This window comes from Ctenopharyngodon idella, chromosome 15 (assembly GCF_019924925.1).
Source record: "Ctenopharyngodon idella isolate HZGC_01 chromosome 15, HZGC01, whole genome shotgun sequence".
NCBI classification, from domain to species: Eukaryota; Metazoa; Chordata; class Actinopteri; order Cypriniformes; family Xenocyprididae; genus Ctenopharyngodon; species Ctenopharyngodon idella.
The window spans coordinates 33,080,591-33,096,523 of NC_067234.1; the positions used below are offsets into that span (position 1 = coordinate 33,080,591).

At 37.9% G+C, this 15,933-nt stretch overlaps 1 protein-coding gene across 3 annotated transcripts in view; it reads left to right on the forward strand.

The window, feature by feature from the left end:
* Nucleotides 1–15,933, forward strand: part of slc8a2b (solute carrier family 8 member 2b) — a 111,073-nt gene that overhangs the window by 60,200 nt on the left and 34,940 nt on the right. The window lies entirely within an intron of this gene.

Here is a 15,933-nt window from a genome sequence, read left to right on the forward strand (position 1 = left end):
AGCCCCAGGGAGCAAAGCTTCACACACATGCTTCTCAAGCCTTATTTTATCTGATTATGGCATTTTATGATCTAATGCGCCCTGTTGACCAAAATGGCTCTTTTTCATAATTGTGCATTATTGTGAAAATGATGCATGATATAAATGAGTCAGCCGGCCAAATATTACAGACCTGATCCATGCACAGTGTTGTAATTTGATTCTGTTTATCGTCATTGGCCTCACAGCTTAAGGGCTTTGTGTTTTTCTTGCCAAAGAACCATCTGTAATTCAAATCAGTTCATTAAAGTCAGATATGATTTAAACCGACACATTATGCTTTTTGGGCAATGTGCAGTTTTTCCTTTGTTTTTGTAGTCCAACAACACTTTTAGGCTATGTTTAGAATAGCTTACTACTCCTACTGTGAACATTTTATGTATGCATTGAACACTTCAATACAAATAATAAATAAAAAATAAATAACCTATTTCCAAGACAGCTTCCCACCTTTTAGCTAAATTAAACTGTCACTGATAAAGAAAGCTAAGTGATGATAACCATGCATACTATCGCATAAATATTCTGACAAATTGTTTGCAGTAATAATGTAATAATCAAAACCTTTAAAGGATTAGTTCACTTTAAAAGGAAAATTAGCCCAAGCTTTACTCACCTTCAAGCCATCCTAGGTGTATATGACTTTCTTCTTTCTGATGAACACAATCGGAGTTATATTAATAAATATCCTGACACATCCAAGCTTTATAATGTCAGTGAACGGGACCAACTAGTATGAAGCTCAGGAAAGTGCATCCATCCAAAGCAAAATGTACTCCACACGGCTCCGGGGGGTTATAAAAGGCCTTCTGAAGCAAAGTGATGCGTTTGTGTAAGAAAAATATCCATATTTAACAAGTTATGAAGTCAAATATATAGCTTCCGCCAGACACCCTTCCGCATTCAACTTAGGAAGGAAGTGTAACTCCTCTCGTAGTTCAAAATGCTTACGCTACGTCCTACGCCATCTCTAGTCAACTTACGAAAAACTGATCTGGCGGAAGCTAGATATTTTACTTTATAACTTGTTAAATATGGTTATTTTTTTTACACAAACGCATCACTTTGCTTCAGAAGGACTTTATTAACCCCCCGGAGCCGTGTAAACTGGCGTGGCGTTCACTGCCATTATAAACCTCGGATGCGTCAGGATATTTATTAATATAACTCTGATTGTGTTCGTCAGAAAGAAGAAAGTCATATACACATAGGATGGCTTGAGGGTGAGTAAATCCTGGGGTAATTTTCATTTTAAAGTGAACTAATCCTTTAACAGTACATATAATGTGACCACATACATGATTACAAACTTGATACCTATGGCTTACAATGTGCTGTTTCAGGGAAATATTCGGTCTCAGATGATAATGAAATGGCATTAAACTCCAGGAGCTCCACAAGATGCCGGTAGCTAGGAACTGTTTGTTCCTTTTCAGGTGTAAATGAGCGACCTTTATTCTTAGAAAACCTGAGGGTTTTTCAGGTCTTTTTTTCCCCTCAGCCTGCAGTGTGTGCGTGTGTGTGTTTGATCTGAGATTCAGACTGAAGCCTGTGGGTGGTATCGCACATTTGTGAGCTTTGGCCAGCTTGTCTGTGCTTGGCTGCAGATGCGGGTGGTAATGACATCCAAAGCATTACAAATTAATCCAATCAGTGTGACAGGAATCATTTTGGAGAACTGTACATTTCAGTGGACATGTTGTGGTCATTTTAAAGCATCCATGTTAATGCATTTTGTAGTTCAATGTAACACACTGCTTTACTGTTTCATAAAGGTCAAGCGTGTCATTTGTTGTCATTTGCCATGTGTTGAGACATTGAGGGTGCTTTCACACTGGCAGTTTAGTTCAAAACAGGGCATGTTCTAATGAAAAATTGGTAATGTGAAAGCAGTCATGCGGACCGTGGAGTGCACAGGGGTGCCAAACCCCTTGCCTTGTAGGAGAAGGTCTGAGTTCGGTGGCACTGGAACTATGGCGCGATTCGCGTGAATGTGAAAGAAAAACATTTCATTTTTGGTCTGTACCAAAAAAACCTAGAGAACCGAAGTGAACACATACTAAGAGACATTTGTAGTTCCTCCACATCTACTAATCTCAGTTAAGCTGTCAAGGTCTATTAAGCAGCTTTTATGATTACAGGTTCACTGTGAGCATAAAAATACTAAATCAGCATTTGTAAAATTCATGAAGCGTTATTCCAGAGGGCCTGCAAGTGAAGTCGAACACCTCTCTGCTTGACATCTGCTCGAACGGCTGCATGTCAGATATGGAGCTCGTTTTAAACACAGTAAATCAAGATGATGCACAGAAATTCAATTCTCACCTCTGCCTCGCAGGTTGTCTGGCATCAGATTGTGTCGAGTGCAGAATTGAGTTTTTCCCAGGAGTTAAATGAATCTTGTGAGTTTGTTAGAATAGCAGAGACATTAACTCTAAATCTGTTCATTTCTTCTTTCTGTCCTGAACTTCAGAATCACGATGCAGGTTTTATTGTATGTAAAATGATAAATTGCATTCACACAGATTTATGTGTGCTCACAGCTAGAGAAATGTAAGAGCGTGTGTGTGTGTGTGTGTGTGTGTGTGTGTGTGTGTGTGTGTGTGTGTGTGTTTCTAGATCTGCTATGATGGTGAGGATAAAACTTGGAAATGCCCTCAGAAGAATATCAAAGCCTGACAAAACAACTCCACAAGGAAAAAGATTCATAAAAGCAAAATCTGAGATATATTTCATGCCCAGGTTTATGGGTAGTCTATAAGAACATATCCTAGGATACACTGAACTACTAGGGGAGGCTGGGGCAAGTTGTCACAATGGGATTTTTTCCCCCAGTAACTAGGATATAAGGTCAAGGTCAAAGTCGAATTAAAGGGTTAGTTCACCCAAAAATTTAAATTCTGTAATTAATTACTCACCCTCATGTCGTTCCACACCCATAAGACCTTCGTTCATCTTCAGAACACAAATTAAGATATTTTTGATAAAATCCGATGGCTCAGTGAGGCCTGCATTGACAGCAAGACAATTAACACTTTCAATGCCCAGAAAGCTACTAAAAACAGATTTAAAACAGTTCATGTGACTACAGTGGTTCAACCAATATTATAAAGCGACGAGAATACTTTTGTGCGCCAAAAAAAACAAAATAACTTTTCAACAATATCTAGTGATGGCCGATTTCAAAACACTGCTTTAAAGCTTTACGAATCTTTTGTTTCGAATCAGTGGTTCGGAGTGCCAAAATCACATGATTTCACTAAACGAGGCTTCGTTACGTCATAAGTGTTTCGAAATTTCAATAGTTCACGTGACTTTGGCAGTTTGATGCGCAATCTAAATCACTGATTCGAAACAAAAGATTCGTAAAGCTTCGAAGCTTCATGAAGCAGTGTTTTGAAATCGCCCATCACTAGATATTGTTGAAAAGTCGTTATTTTGGTTTTTTTTGGCGCACAAAAAGTATTCTAGTCGCTTTATAATATTAAGGTTGAACCACTGTAGTCACATGAACTGTTTTAAATATGTTTTCAGTAGCTTTCTGGGCATTAAAAGTGTAAATTATCTTGCTGGCAATGCAGGCCTCACTGAGCCATCGGATTTTATAAAAAATATCTTAATTTGTGTTCCGAAGATTAACGAAGGACTTACGGGTGTGGAACGACATGAGGGTGAGTAATTAATGACAAAAATTTCATTTTTGAGTGAATTAACCCTTTAATGCTTATTAAAATCTTGTTTTCCAGCTGTTGTTTTTTATGCAGGTGTCAAATCTACTTCAAAATAACATGTATAGTGGAAATATTAAATCTTGGTCAAGATTTTATGGCATATTTTATTTGTATGCATACATTTTTAAAGTAATCATCCTTTATTCCATCATTTATTCCATCTTTTTTCAGTTTTTCCAGCCCTAATACATATCTGTCATTTCCTCTCTCATGTTGCTGGCAGCTTCCTCATACAGAATCCCATTCATTCACATTAAACATCAAATATTAAAACCTCTATTAATATGAGATGAAATCGAGGATCTGTGTTCTCTTTAATCAGTTCAGTGACACAATAATTACTCATCTGTTTCATCTGTGGGGTGGCTGTGAAGATTTAGTGTTGAAATGTACAGTGTAATGACTTCAACCTTTGCATTAATCCTGTTAATGAGCATTAATTAAGTATCCTAAATATAGCAGGACCCTGACACTTGTAGTTGTGATAGAAGGGCACATGAAGATCGTCGCTATGAATTCTGGGGCAGCTCGTCTGTTTGATGTTCTTTTACAGTGTCTGTGTTGTACCTTCACAGTGTCCTCTCTCTCTTTTACTAATAATAATCTGTTTTGCATATGCAAATGTTATTCTATTTTCCTGGTGATTACAGCCCGGCGTGTTAATGTGAAGCCCTCGGCTTTTCTCACCACTGTTACGTGATGTTTCCGGTCTCAGCTGTTGAAATTATATACAAGCACAAAGTGAATATAAAAACAGCTACATAATGTTGCTTTGATCCTGGTCTACCAGCAGTTTAAGAAGATCAGCTTAATTACTTGATGTCAAAAGTGGAACTCAACATGAATTAATCAAAACATTGTTAGCTGATACACTTGCTCTCTGTCATCATACACTCTTCTGTCATTATGTGCTCCTCTGGTAACACTTTACAGTAATATTACGTTAGTTAATGTTAGTTGATATATTAACTAACATTGACTAACAATGAGCAATACATTTGGTAAAGGTTATATTAATCTTTGTTAATAGTAGGTAATAAAAATGCAACTCTACAACAATACAGCAATAAATAATATTAACAGATACAACTTTTGATTTTAATAATGTATTAGTAAATGTTGAAATTAACATTAAGATTAATAAATGCTTTAGATGTATTGTTCATTTTTAGTTTATGTTAACTAATGTTAACTAAAAAACTAATGGTAAAGTGTTGTTGCTCCTCTGCATTAGATGTTCTTTAAGGATCAGACACACTTCCATTATCAGATATTCTTCAAGCATCAGACACTCTTCCGTCATCAGACGTTCTTCCATTATCAGACATTCTTCAAGCATCAGACGTTCTTCCATTATCAGACATTCCTTCAAGCATCAGACACTCTTCCATCATCAGATGTACTTCCATCATCAGACGCTCTTTCAAGCATCAGACGTTCTTCAAGCATGAGACGTTCAAGCATCAAACACTCTTCCATCATCAGATGCTCTTCCATTATCAGACATTCTTCAAGCATCAGACGCTCTTCCATTATCAGACATTCTTCAAGCATCAAACACTCTTCCATCATCAGATGCTCTTCCATTATCAGACATTCTTCAAGCATCAGACGCTCTTCCATTATCAGACATTCTTCAAGCATCAAACACTCTTCCATCATCAGATGCTCTTCCATTATCAGACATTCTTCAAGCATCAAACACTCTTCCATCATCAGACGCTCTTCCATTATCAGACATTCTTCAAGCATCAGACACTCTTCCATCATCAGATGTTCTTCCATTATCAGACGTTCTTCAAGCATTAGATGCTCTTCCATCATCAGGCGCTCTTTCAAGCATCAGACGTTCTTCACGCATCAACCGCTCTTCCATCATCAAATGTTCTTCTGTCATCAGATGCTCTTCCATTATGAGACATTCTTCAAGTATCAGATACTCTTTCGTAATCAGACACTCTTCTGTCATCAGACTCTCTTCCATTATCAGACGTTCTTCAAGTATCAGACACTCTTCCATCATCAGATATTCTTCAAGCATCAGACGCTCTTCTATTATCAGACACTCTTCCGTCATCAGACGTTCTTCCATCATCAGATATTCTTCAAGCATCAGACGCTCTTCTATTATCAGACACTCTTCCGTCATCAGATGCTCTTCCATTATGAGACATTCTTCAAGTATCAGACACTCTTCCGTAATCAGACACTCTTCTGCCATCAGATATTCTTCAAGAATCAGATGCTCTTCCATTATCAGACATTCTTCAAGCATCAGACGCTCTACCATCATCAGACGCTCTTCCATTAACAGACATTCTTCAAGCATCAAAGGCTCTTCCATCATCAGATGCTCTTTCATCATCAGACGTTCTTCAAGCATCAAACGCTCTACCATCATCAGACGTTCTTCCATTATGAGACATTCTTGAAGCATCAACCGCTATTCCATCATCAGACGCTCTTTCATCAGACGTTCTTCAAGCATCAAGCGCTCTACCATCATCAGACATTCCTCCATTATCAGACATTCTTCAAGCATCAAACACTCTACCATCATCAGACGCTCTTTCATCAGACGTTCTTCAAGCATCAGACGCTCTACCATCATCAGACATTCTTCTGTCATCAGATGCTCTTCCATTATGAGACATTCTTCAAGTATCAGACACTCTTCCGTAATCAGACACTCTTCTGTCATCAGATATTCTTCAAGAATCAGATGCTCTTCCATTATCAGACATTCTTCAAGCATCAGACGCTCTACCATCATCAGACGCTCTTCCATTAACAGACATTCTTCAAGCATCAAAGGCTCTTCCATCATCAGATGCTCTTTCATCATCAGACGTTCTTCAAGCATCAAACGCTCTACCATCATCAGACGTTCTTCCATTATGAGACATTCTTGAAGCATCAACCGCTATTCCATCATCAGACGCTCTTTCATCAGACGTTCTTCAAGCATCAAGCGCTCTACCATCATCAGACATTCCTCCATTATCAGACATTCTTCAAGCATCAACTGCTCTTCCATCATCAGATGTTCTTCCATTATCAGACATTCTTCAAGCATCAAACACTCTACCGTCACTCTTCCACCATCACACTCACACATCTATCTTCAGATGCTCTTTATAATCAGACAGTCTTTTAACATATATTTTTCCAGCATCAGATGCTCCTCTAGCAGTAAAGCCATTATCATAAACTGCTCTAATCACAGAGGAAGAAATGAAGCAACTTAACTCTCTGAGATCTGAGAACCTACTGCCTTCTCAAATCGTATCACCATCTGTGTGTGTGTGCGTGCATGTGTGCTGTTCATAGATTGCATTATAAATCACATTTTCAATGCAAATAAGTGCACAATTAATTTGTTAATTTAGTCACAGTTTGAGTGTGTGTTACCTATGTTGATTTCAAGTGATTCTGGCTAAAACAGACAGCTGACAATGTTATGCTTTATGTGGACACGTCCATCTTATAAGAATTAATGAAGGAACATCAGGATTATTCCCTGAAGCCTCAGCAGAATCAGAGGAAACCGCTTCTTATTTAAATGACCTGAAATCAAGCCAGGACATGATCACTTGAGACATTAGCTGCACGTTCTTGTTGTTTTGCAAACACTGCCAAAGGAAATGATTGAATACATAAACAGTCCAGTGAAGGAACAAATAACCGTGGGGTGTCTCGATGTGCACCGGCTCAAAGGGCAGTCACGCAGATTTTAATTATGCAAAATGATTTCAGACCATGCAGTATGGGCAGCAGGATATGATGTCATGCTCCAGGGCTTCTGTTTTGAATAAATAATAAATAATAATACATTCACTAAGTTAAAATATCGAATTTACTCCAGTTTTCAGTAACACTGCCATCCATGCACTGAAAGTGCAAAAAATGCACTTTTCCTTTGAGTTAAGCTTATTTTTTCAGGTTTTAAGCATAAACTCACTTTAATTTGATGATTTTTTTTTTCTTTCTGAAAACAAGAATTAATATCAAGTAATTTTGCTTCTTGAGTAAATGTATCTTGGTTTAATAATTTTTAGATATTTGTACTGAAAAACAAAACAAAAAGTGTTCTTTTGAACTTGTCTTAATGCAAGACCACCAAAATTAGAGGTTGCGCAATGTTTGATTTTCAGCTAAAATCTCAATCTGTGACATGGATCCTCTGTTGTTGGTTTTTTCACTCGACAAATCTGAAAAGAAAAAAAAAATGCGTGCATATGCTTGTACATATTGAAACAACACTTTTGAGCTGGAGGTTAGCAATTAATGCACATGCACTAGGCTCTAGGAGAGAGAATAAGCAACAAAACTTCCCAAACTCAAAGGAATTATTCACAGCTTTTTTGCACATAAACATGGCTAAAGTCCCGTTTCCACCTGGTATTAAGATGCGTTTTCAGTGATCTAATCACAAGTGATAAGCTGAGACAAATTACCATTTCCACCTGGTGTTAACATGTGTTCAAATGCATCTCTTGTGACCACTTGTGTTTGGATTTCATGAGACCCTTCCCTCTTATTTCTTCACACGCTTCATCACTTTCGCGGGAGTAATAATATGAATAATATTGAATGAACGAACCCATGTTATGCACCTTATGAGCAAGCAGGACATCAAGCGAATGAAAAGGATGCATGTTGGGTAAGTTACTCGTAATCCGTGTGTTTGTACAACAAAGTTTAAATGCTTTGTTTTGGTGAGCTTTCTCACAACACATCCCATAATGATCATGGTCAGTAGGCGGAGAGTAGGTGGTCTTTTGAGCGCATTCGACCACATGAGCATTTACATTACGAAAACAATCCAGCAGTGTTGCCAAGTCTGCAGTTTTCCAGTGGAATTGGGCTACTTTAACACTGTTGCTGCGGGTCGTTTTTCATGTCAACGGGTTGAAGCGACCCCAAATAACATAATATTTAGCCCCTGAAATGCGAATTTTACCAGGGGAACACCGCCAAAAATGTGAATTTTACCCCCGGAGCACGATTTTTACCCTGAAATGCAATTGGGCGAGTTTTGAGTAGCAATTGGGCGGGTTTTGTTGTAAAAACCTGGCAACCCTGCAATCCGGTCGAATGTGTTTTTGACTACTTCTGGAAGTGGTCAAAAGTGGACAAGCTCAAAACATTTTAGACCCCCTTTACACCTGTATTTAGTAGGGCTAGGAGAATAAATCGATTCATCTCGATTCGTGGATCGATTATGAGATTTTCCGAATGCATCGCGTTTCTGTCTTTAATCGATTCTGAGCTTAGTTTTTTTACAGCAGATGGCACTTTAGGCTAGTTTTTCGGCTAAGCCTATTTGCACCTCAGAATGCTTTTATGACGTGAGATTGATGTAAACAGCCCACTGCAAACACCCTTGTAATTTGCTTCAACCTTTACAAACTTTATGAATGATTATTTTATAGAAGGTTCAAGTGGTTTGTGTAAGGAATGAAGAGAGTAGAGTACGGCTGTTTATAAAAAGCGCTAAAACTAAACTCACAATCGACTTGAGAGAGAGTCGCGATGGATTCGGAAAATCTCAGAGTCGATCCAGAATCATTTCTCAATTCGTGATTCAACGATTTATTGTCCCAGCCCTAGTATTTAGCGTCATCCACATCCAGATCGACGAAAACGCCTCTTAATGCCAGGTGTAAACAGGCCCTAATGGGGCATTTACACCAGATGTGACTTGTGCGAATAAATCGTGCTATTCGGGCGTAGTTGGATGCTTGAACATTTTGAGTTTACTCGCTTCATTCGCACGTGAAATTCACTTCACAACAGATGCGAATTCGCGTCATGGAGGGGCTTCTGCCAGGCGGCTCCAGTCTCGTTGCGAAATGGCTGACATGGATTTTGTTGAGAGGGTAGCTGCGCTTTATGTGCTATGGAAGGCTGAAAATGGCGTAGACTCGTTCGGCGCCATGTCTGGGTCCATCAATATATATATATATATATATATATATATATATAGCTCAAATTGAGTAAAGAGTGTTTTTTACAACTTACCAGATTGTCTGACCTCCTCACTTACTTTCTTCCCAGCAAGATCCTTTTTATTCCTGTTTCTATAAAAATACGAAGATGTATCGTACAGCTCCGGGTATCCACATACAGCGACGATGATTTTGTCCTCCATTGTTGTTTCAGATTTCTGCCTCCGCTCGCTACGTCGTAATCACGTCACTACTAGAGCAAGCTCCTGATTGGTTAACGCGGCGCGAATATTCGCCAAAGTTCAGATTTTTCAACTCGCGTGATTCATGCAAGATATTTTTGTTGAAATCCGATGGCTCCGTGAGGCCTACATAGGGAGCAATGACATTTCCTTTCTCAAGATCCATTAATGTACTAAAAACATATTTAAAACATACTTAAATCAGTTCATGTGAGTACAGTGGTTCAATATTAATATTATAAAGCGACGAGAATATTTTTGGTGCGCCAAAAAAAACAAAATAACGACTTATTTAGTGATGGCCGATTTCAAAACACTGCTTCAGGAAGCTTCGGAGCGTAATGAATCAGCGTGTCGAATCATGATTCGGATCGCGTGTCAAACCGCCAAACTGCTGAAATCACGTGACTTTGGCGCTCCGAACCGCTGATTCGACACGCTGATTCATTATGCTCCGAAGCTTCCTGAAGCAGTGTTTTGAAATCGGCCATCACTAAATAAGTCATTATTTTGTTTTTTTTGGCGCACCAAAAATATTCTCGTGGCTTTATAATATTAATATTGAACCACTGTACTCACATGAACTGATTTAAATATGTTTTTAGTACCTTTATGGATCTTGAGAGAGGAAATGTCATTGCTCCCTATGCAGGCCTCACGGAGCCATCGGATTTCAACAAAAATATCTTAATTTGCATTCCGAAGATTAACGAAGGTCTTACGGGTGTGAAACGACATGAGGGTGAGTAATAAATGACAGAATTTTCATTTTTGGGTGAAATAACCCTTTAACGCTTCATTCACGTCTGGTGTGAACGCACCATAAGAAGTAAATAGAAACCAGGTTTAAAATGAAATGCATTAAAAATATTTATTCAAATTTAAAGTATCTCAGCTTTCTTCCATCCCACATCACAGACTTCTTCGGGGATTATAAGATGTAGTATTGTCTTCCTGTACTCGAAAGGTTAAACTGAATTAGATTCAGTCCAGATTCAGCAATGTAAAATGTCTCAGTGGGTTTTTAAAGCACACAGTAAATGTGTACTGACATGCTCAGTGAAGCACGCCGGGCCTGTAGCTTTCATTTGGACAGCGGCCCTGATATCTGAGGGTAGGAATGAGATTTCATCTGGATCAGTTCCATCTCATCCAAATGCTTTAAGAAATATTCTTGGTTTAATGCATATTATGTCAACATGTGTAATGTGTAAGTATTACTGATTATACTTTCATTAGAGTTCAGAATAGTAGCGTATTTTAAATCCGTGCCGGTGACAGAGTCTGTCAACAGAGTTTAAGTTTTATTTATTTGTGTGTCTTTAAATATATGAATGGATAGCGCTGTCTGTTCAACATAACATACAGCAACATTTAATGTGTGGGCAATGCATTGTTTTCTGTTTTCTTAATAATTAAACAAACAATAATGCATTTTATTAAGAGCGCCTTCTCATGGCATAGAGTAAAAATGCACAGAAACATAACAAGAATATACATCATTATTGTACATTACAGATCCAAGATACAAAATGGAAAAAGTAAAAGCTCTTCTAAAGACAAGTGTTTCAGGGTTGGATTTAATGAGTCTGTAATGTGTCTGGGTAGTGCGTTTAGGGGCATAAAAAGGAAAAAGCCTCAAGTTCATTTTCTACACAAGCAGGCACACATTTATCAGATGGCTCAAGGTCAGTGGCTGAAATGAGCCATGGTGGAGTGTTTCCGGAAAGCGTTTTGGTAGAATAAAGAATTATGTTTAGCCTCGCCGTGGCTTTAAGTGCTTTATCAGTGCTAGTTTGAATAGTTGCACACAACTTGCTTATGTAAGAGTGAACTTCTCAATCTGTTGGAGAATAGCCTGAAAAGAAATGCTGCATCAGTGTGTGTGTAAATATGTGTGCTGTGGTCAGTGCGCACTGGCTTTGGCATGTGAGTGCACTTGCTGAAACAGCTAAATGGATGAATCACTGCGCATGTGGGAATGTTTGTATGTGTGACAGAAGAGCGAGGGAGAGAGGATGCTTTATGGTGAATCTTCTGTCCAGGTCACCAAATTTAAAATGAAAAATGTAAGAATTTATATTTTGAAGGCTGATTTTTTGCTATATGACAGTTAAGAATCTTTCCAACCGATGGAAGGCAAGCTGAGTGTTTGGGAATCTCCATTTTACTATTTTTGCAGTCTTTATTTTTGCATTCGGTGATGCTAAAAAAGGTTCCATATAGAGCCTTAACCCTCTGGTGCTGTTGGAACATTTTTGACCCAAAAATATTGCGTTTTGGGGTTTTTTAGAATTTCTTTACTTCATCGGAATGGTACAAAACTTGATAAAGGTTTTGGCACTTGCTGCGTGAACACACACAAAAAAATAAAAATAAATCATGGACATGATTTGAAAAGGTTAAATTGTCCTGAAAAAAACAGTCACACATATATTGTTTGCAGTCAAAAAGGATCGCATTGGAAGCGAATGGGAGACGGATTCCATCTAGTGGAAACATTTGGTACTGCACCCAAACAAAATCTTACCAAAAGCTCATTTTTTGAGATATCAACCTCAAATTTGGAACACACATTGTTTAGATTTATGGCTTTGATTTTTTGGCTTTGAAAATATATATTTCATATAAAATCTAAAAACTAACAGTCTAGTACAGTCTACTAATACTCTAATGACTGCTAGTTAAAATGTAGTTGCAAAGTTACTTATAGTTAGTAGAATGTCTAAAGTGGACCATCGAAATAAAGTGTAACTAATAATTTTGTTTTAATTCATTTTAAATAAATTTTATGAATTAAGCAGCTCGTAACATACTTTATCACTAGAAAAATGTAAACCTGAACATGAAAGTATTACGCAATCATTTAAGACAGTTCTCCACTTTGGCATAAAGGGTTCTTTAAACTGAGTCAATATCCCTAGGATTCTATATAGAACTCAATTTTTTTAAGAGCATAGTGATGCAGAAATGACTTGAACTTGAAAATAATGTCACAGTTGAAGTCAATAATTGACTGAAAGGGAAGGGGAGCCATTTTCATGTGAATTTGGATCCATGAGTAATTTGTAGTAATGTAGTAATTTGCAGATGCTCCTTTAATAATCTGCAGAGTGGGCAAACTTCTTTTTTTTTTTTTTTTACAAAATAAAATCTAAAAAGCTCCTAATTATAAGTTTAATTTTCTTGATTTCCTATTGATTTTGTGATTAAAATTTGACCCAAACATGTTTCCGACAGGTTCCGTGAGATTCATCCAAATATTGGCTTTCAGTCCAATACTTTATTTAGTGTTTTTACTGTTTTATTTACTGTCTTTCTGCTCAGTTTCTCTGTGATGTATCACTCTCACCAACTCTTCAGTGGGGTCGCTATGGAAAGGTTCTGGTCATGGGGGGAATATCTATGAGCCGGACCCCCACATTGCAACTTTCTCTCTCTCCTTTCAAAACACTTTAATAGCATGATAAACATTGCAAAAACATTAAATGGGACCTATTATGACCTATTACAAAGCTTTGATTTTATATGTTTTCATGCTTGAATGTTCAAAAAACACATTATTTTTCTCATATTCTCCATTGTTGCAGCTCCTCTCTTCTCAGTCTGTCAGTAACTCTCTGTTTAGTTCCTGTCTCTATGAAGCCCCTCCTTCTGAAAAGCACAGTGTGCTCTGATTGGTCAGCTGGACCAGTGTGTTGTGATTGATCAAGCTCTTCAAGCATGTTTGGGAAATATCCCGCCCCTTACCATAACTGTGAGTTTCAACACACTACTAACTAACTCAACCAGGCCCCGCCCCTTTATTCTGTGTACGCCTTTGGCGGGAATTATTTAAAAGAGGAATATTGTTTGATAACCTTTTCCATTATAAAGAACCTTTTGTGCAATGGAAATATTCCATGCATGTTTAATGTTCATAATGGAACCAAAGATGCCAAAAAAGAACCTTTTATTTTTAAGAGTGTACAAACAATAAAGGCATCAGTTTTTATTGTTTGGCAAGGCAAGCATCACTATTATTATTGCTCATACTTTGGGATAGATGCCTTGTTTTTATGTGTCTTTTTTTCATATCCTGCGGCTCAGTTTGAAATTTGTATTTGTTTGATTTTGAATGAATCGCATTCAGTTTTTCTGGTTCTCTCTCAGTGTCTGTCATTTCATCTTCTCATAAGCTGTGAGCAAGATCCCCTCACACTCTTCTGTGATCTCCAAAGCATCTGTTTTGTACCTCCTTTAATATGCCGTTTTAAAAGAAACATGAGTTCAGTGCAGGTTCTGTCCCTGAGGTGGTTTTGCAGCAGAAACAAACACAGATTCTTCATCCAGGTTATTTTAGCTCATACCATATTATGACTCAGTCTTTGCCAGGCTGCTATATTTGGGGGTTTGGCTCTCCGCAAATGACAAGCTCGCAGTCAAACGAGTGCTGTTACGTCAAGAGAGAGAGATGCTCTGGTAATGAGAGGAAATGATGGGGCAACCCACTAACCTCCGTGCAACCCATCACTGCGTGAAACACGAGCACAATGCAGCTCTGTCTTGCTGTTTAGTATTCTGAGTGAGGGCAGAGAGAGCAGTTCAAACTTTGTTTTAGACACAGAGCTACACTGTGATGGAATAAGGCCATTTAGAAAGAGACAATAGAAAGAAAAAGAAGGGTGAGTGAGTATGGATAGTGTGCTCTGAATTTAGAAAAATCTAGATGTCTGTAAACTTATATTTAAAGAGAGAGAGAGAGAACAGTGCGCCCACTCGCACTTACGTTTGTGTTATAGATCAGCATTAGATTTGTGTGTGTGTGTGTGTGTGTGTTGGAAAGAAAAGTCACTAATGAGATCTCTAATGTCTCAAATTTTCTTCTAGACAACAGTTAGATTACATAGTGTTCTGCTTTTCAGATGTTTCTCCTGAGAAAAACACTTGATAATGTTTAGGAGTAGACCTCGAATGGTGCTCAGATACCAAAGTACTGTATGCAATCAAATTGCTCAAAGTTTGCTCTTTCATAGCTAAGGAGACTTAAAGGGGTAGTTCACCCAAAAATTAACTGAAAATTATCCCATAATTTACTCACCCTCAAGCCATCCTACGTGTATATGGCTATCTTCTTTCAGTCAAACACAATCTGAGATATATTTAAAAATATCCTGGCTCTTCCAAGCTTTATAATGGGAGTGAATGGTACCCAAGTTTTTGAAGCTCAAAAAAAGTGCATCCATCCATCGTAAATATAATCCATACAGCTCCAGGGGGTTAATAAATACCTTCTGAAGCTAAGCGTTTTTGTAAGAAAAATATCCATATTTATAACTTTATAAACTATAATCACTGGCTTCTAGTAACGGCTGCACATGAGTCTAGTTCCGGCGGAAGAGTGAACTTTGTCCCGAAGCATTACGTCTTGATGAACACAGAAGTGCAGAGGATGGTGCAAAACAAAACACCGGTCACGAATTACAAGTCTAAAACAATCATTTTTAGAGAGAAATTTCTGAGGATTTTGATATAGAAGAGGAGCTTGAGTTTGTTGCCCAGCCATATCTGTTTGAACCACGAGAGACGTCTACTCTCACCTAAGCTTACGCTACTCCTACATCCTAAGTCATACTTCGGGTCAAAGGTCACTCTTCCACTGGAACTTGACTTGTGTACGGCCATTGCTGGAAACAAATGATTAGTTTATAATAAGTTAGTTATAAATATGGATATTTTTCTTTTAAAAATGCATCACTTCGCTTCAGAAGGCCTTTATTAACCCCTGGGAGTCGTATGGATTACTTTTATGATGGATGGATGCGCTTTTTTGGGCTTCAAAATTTAGGGTACCATTCACTCCCAATATAAAGCTGGGAAGAGACTGTGTTTGTCTGTAAAAAAAAAAAAAAAATCATATACACTTAGGATGGCTTGAGGGTGAGTAAATCATGGGATAATTTTCATTTTTGGGTGAACTAACCCTTCAGT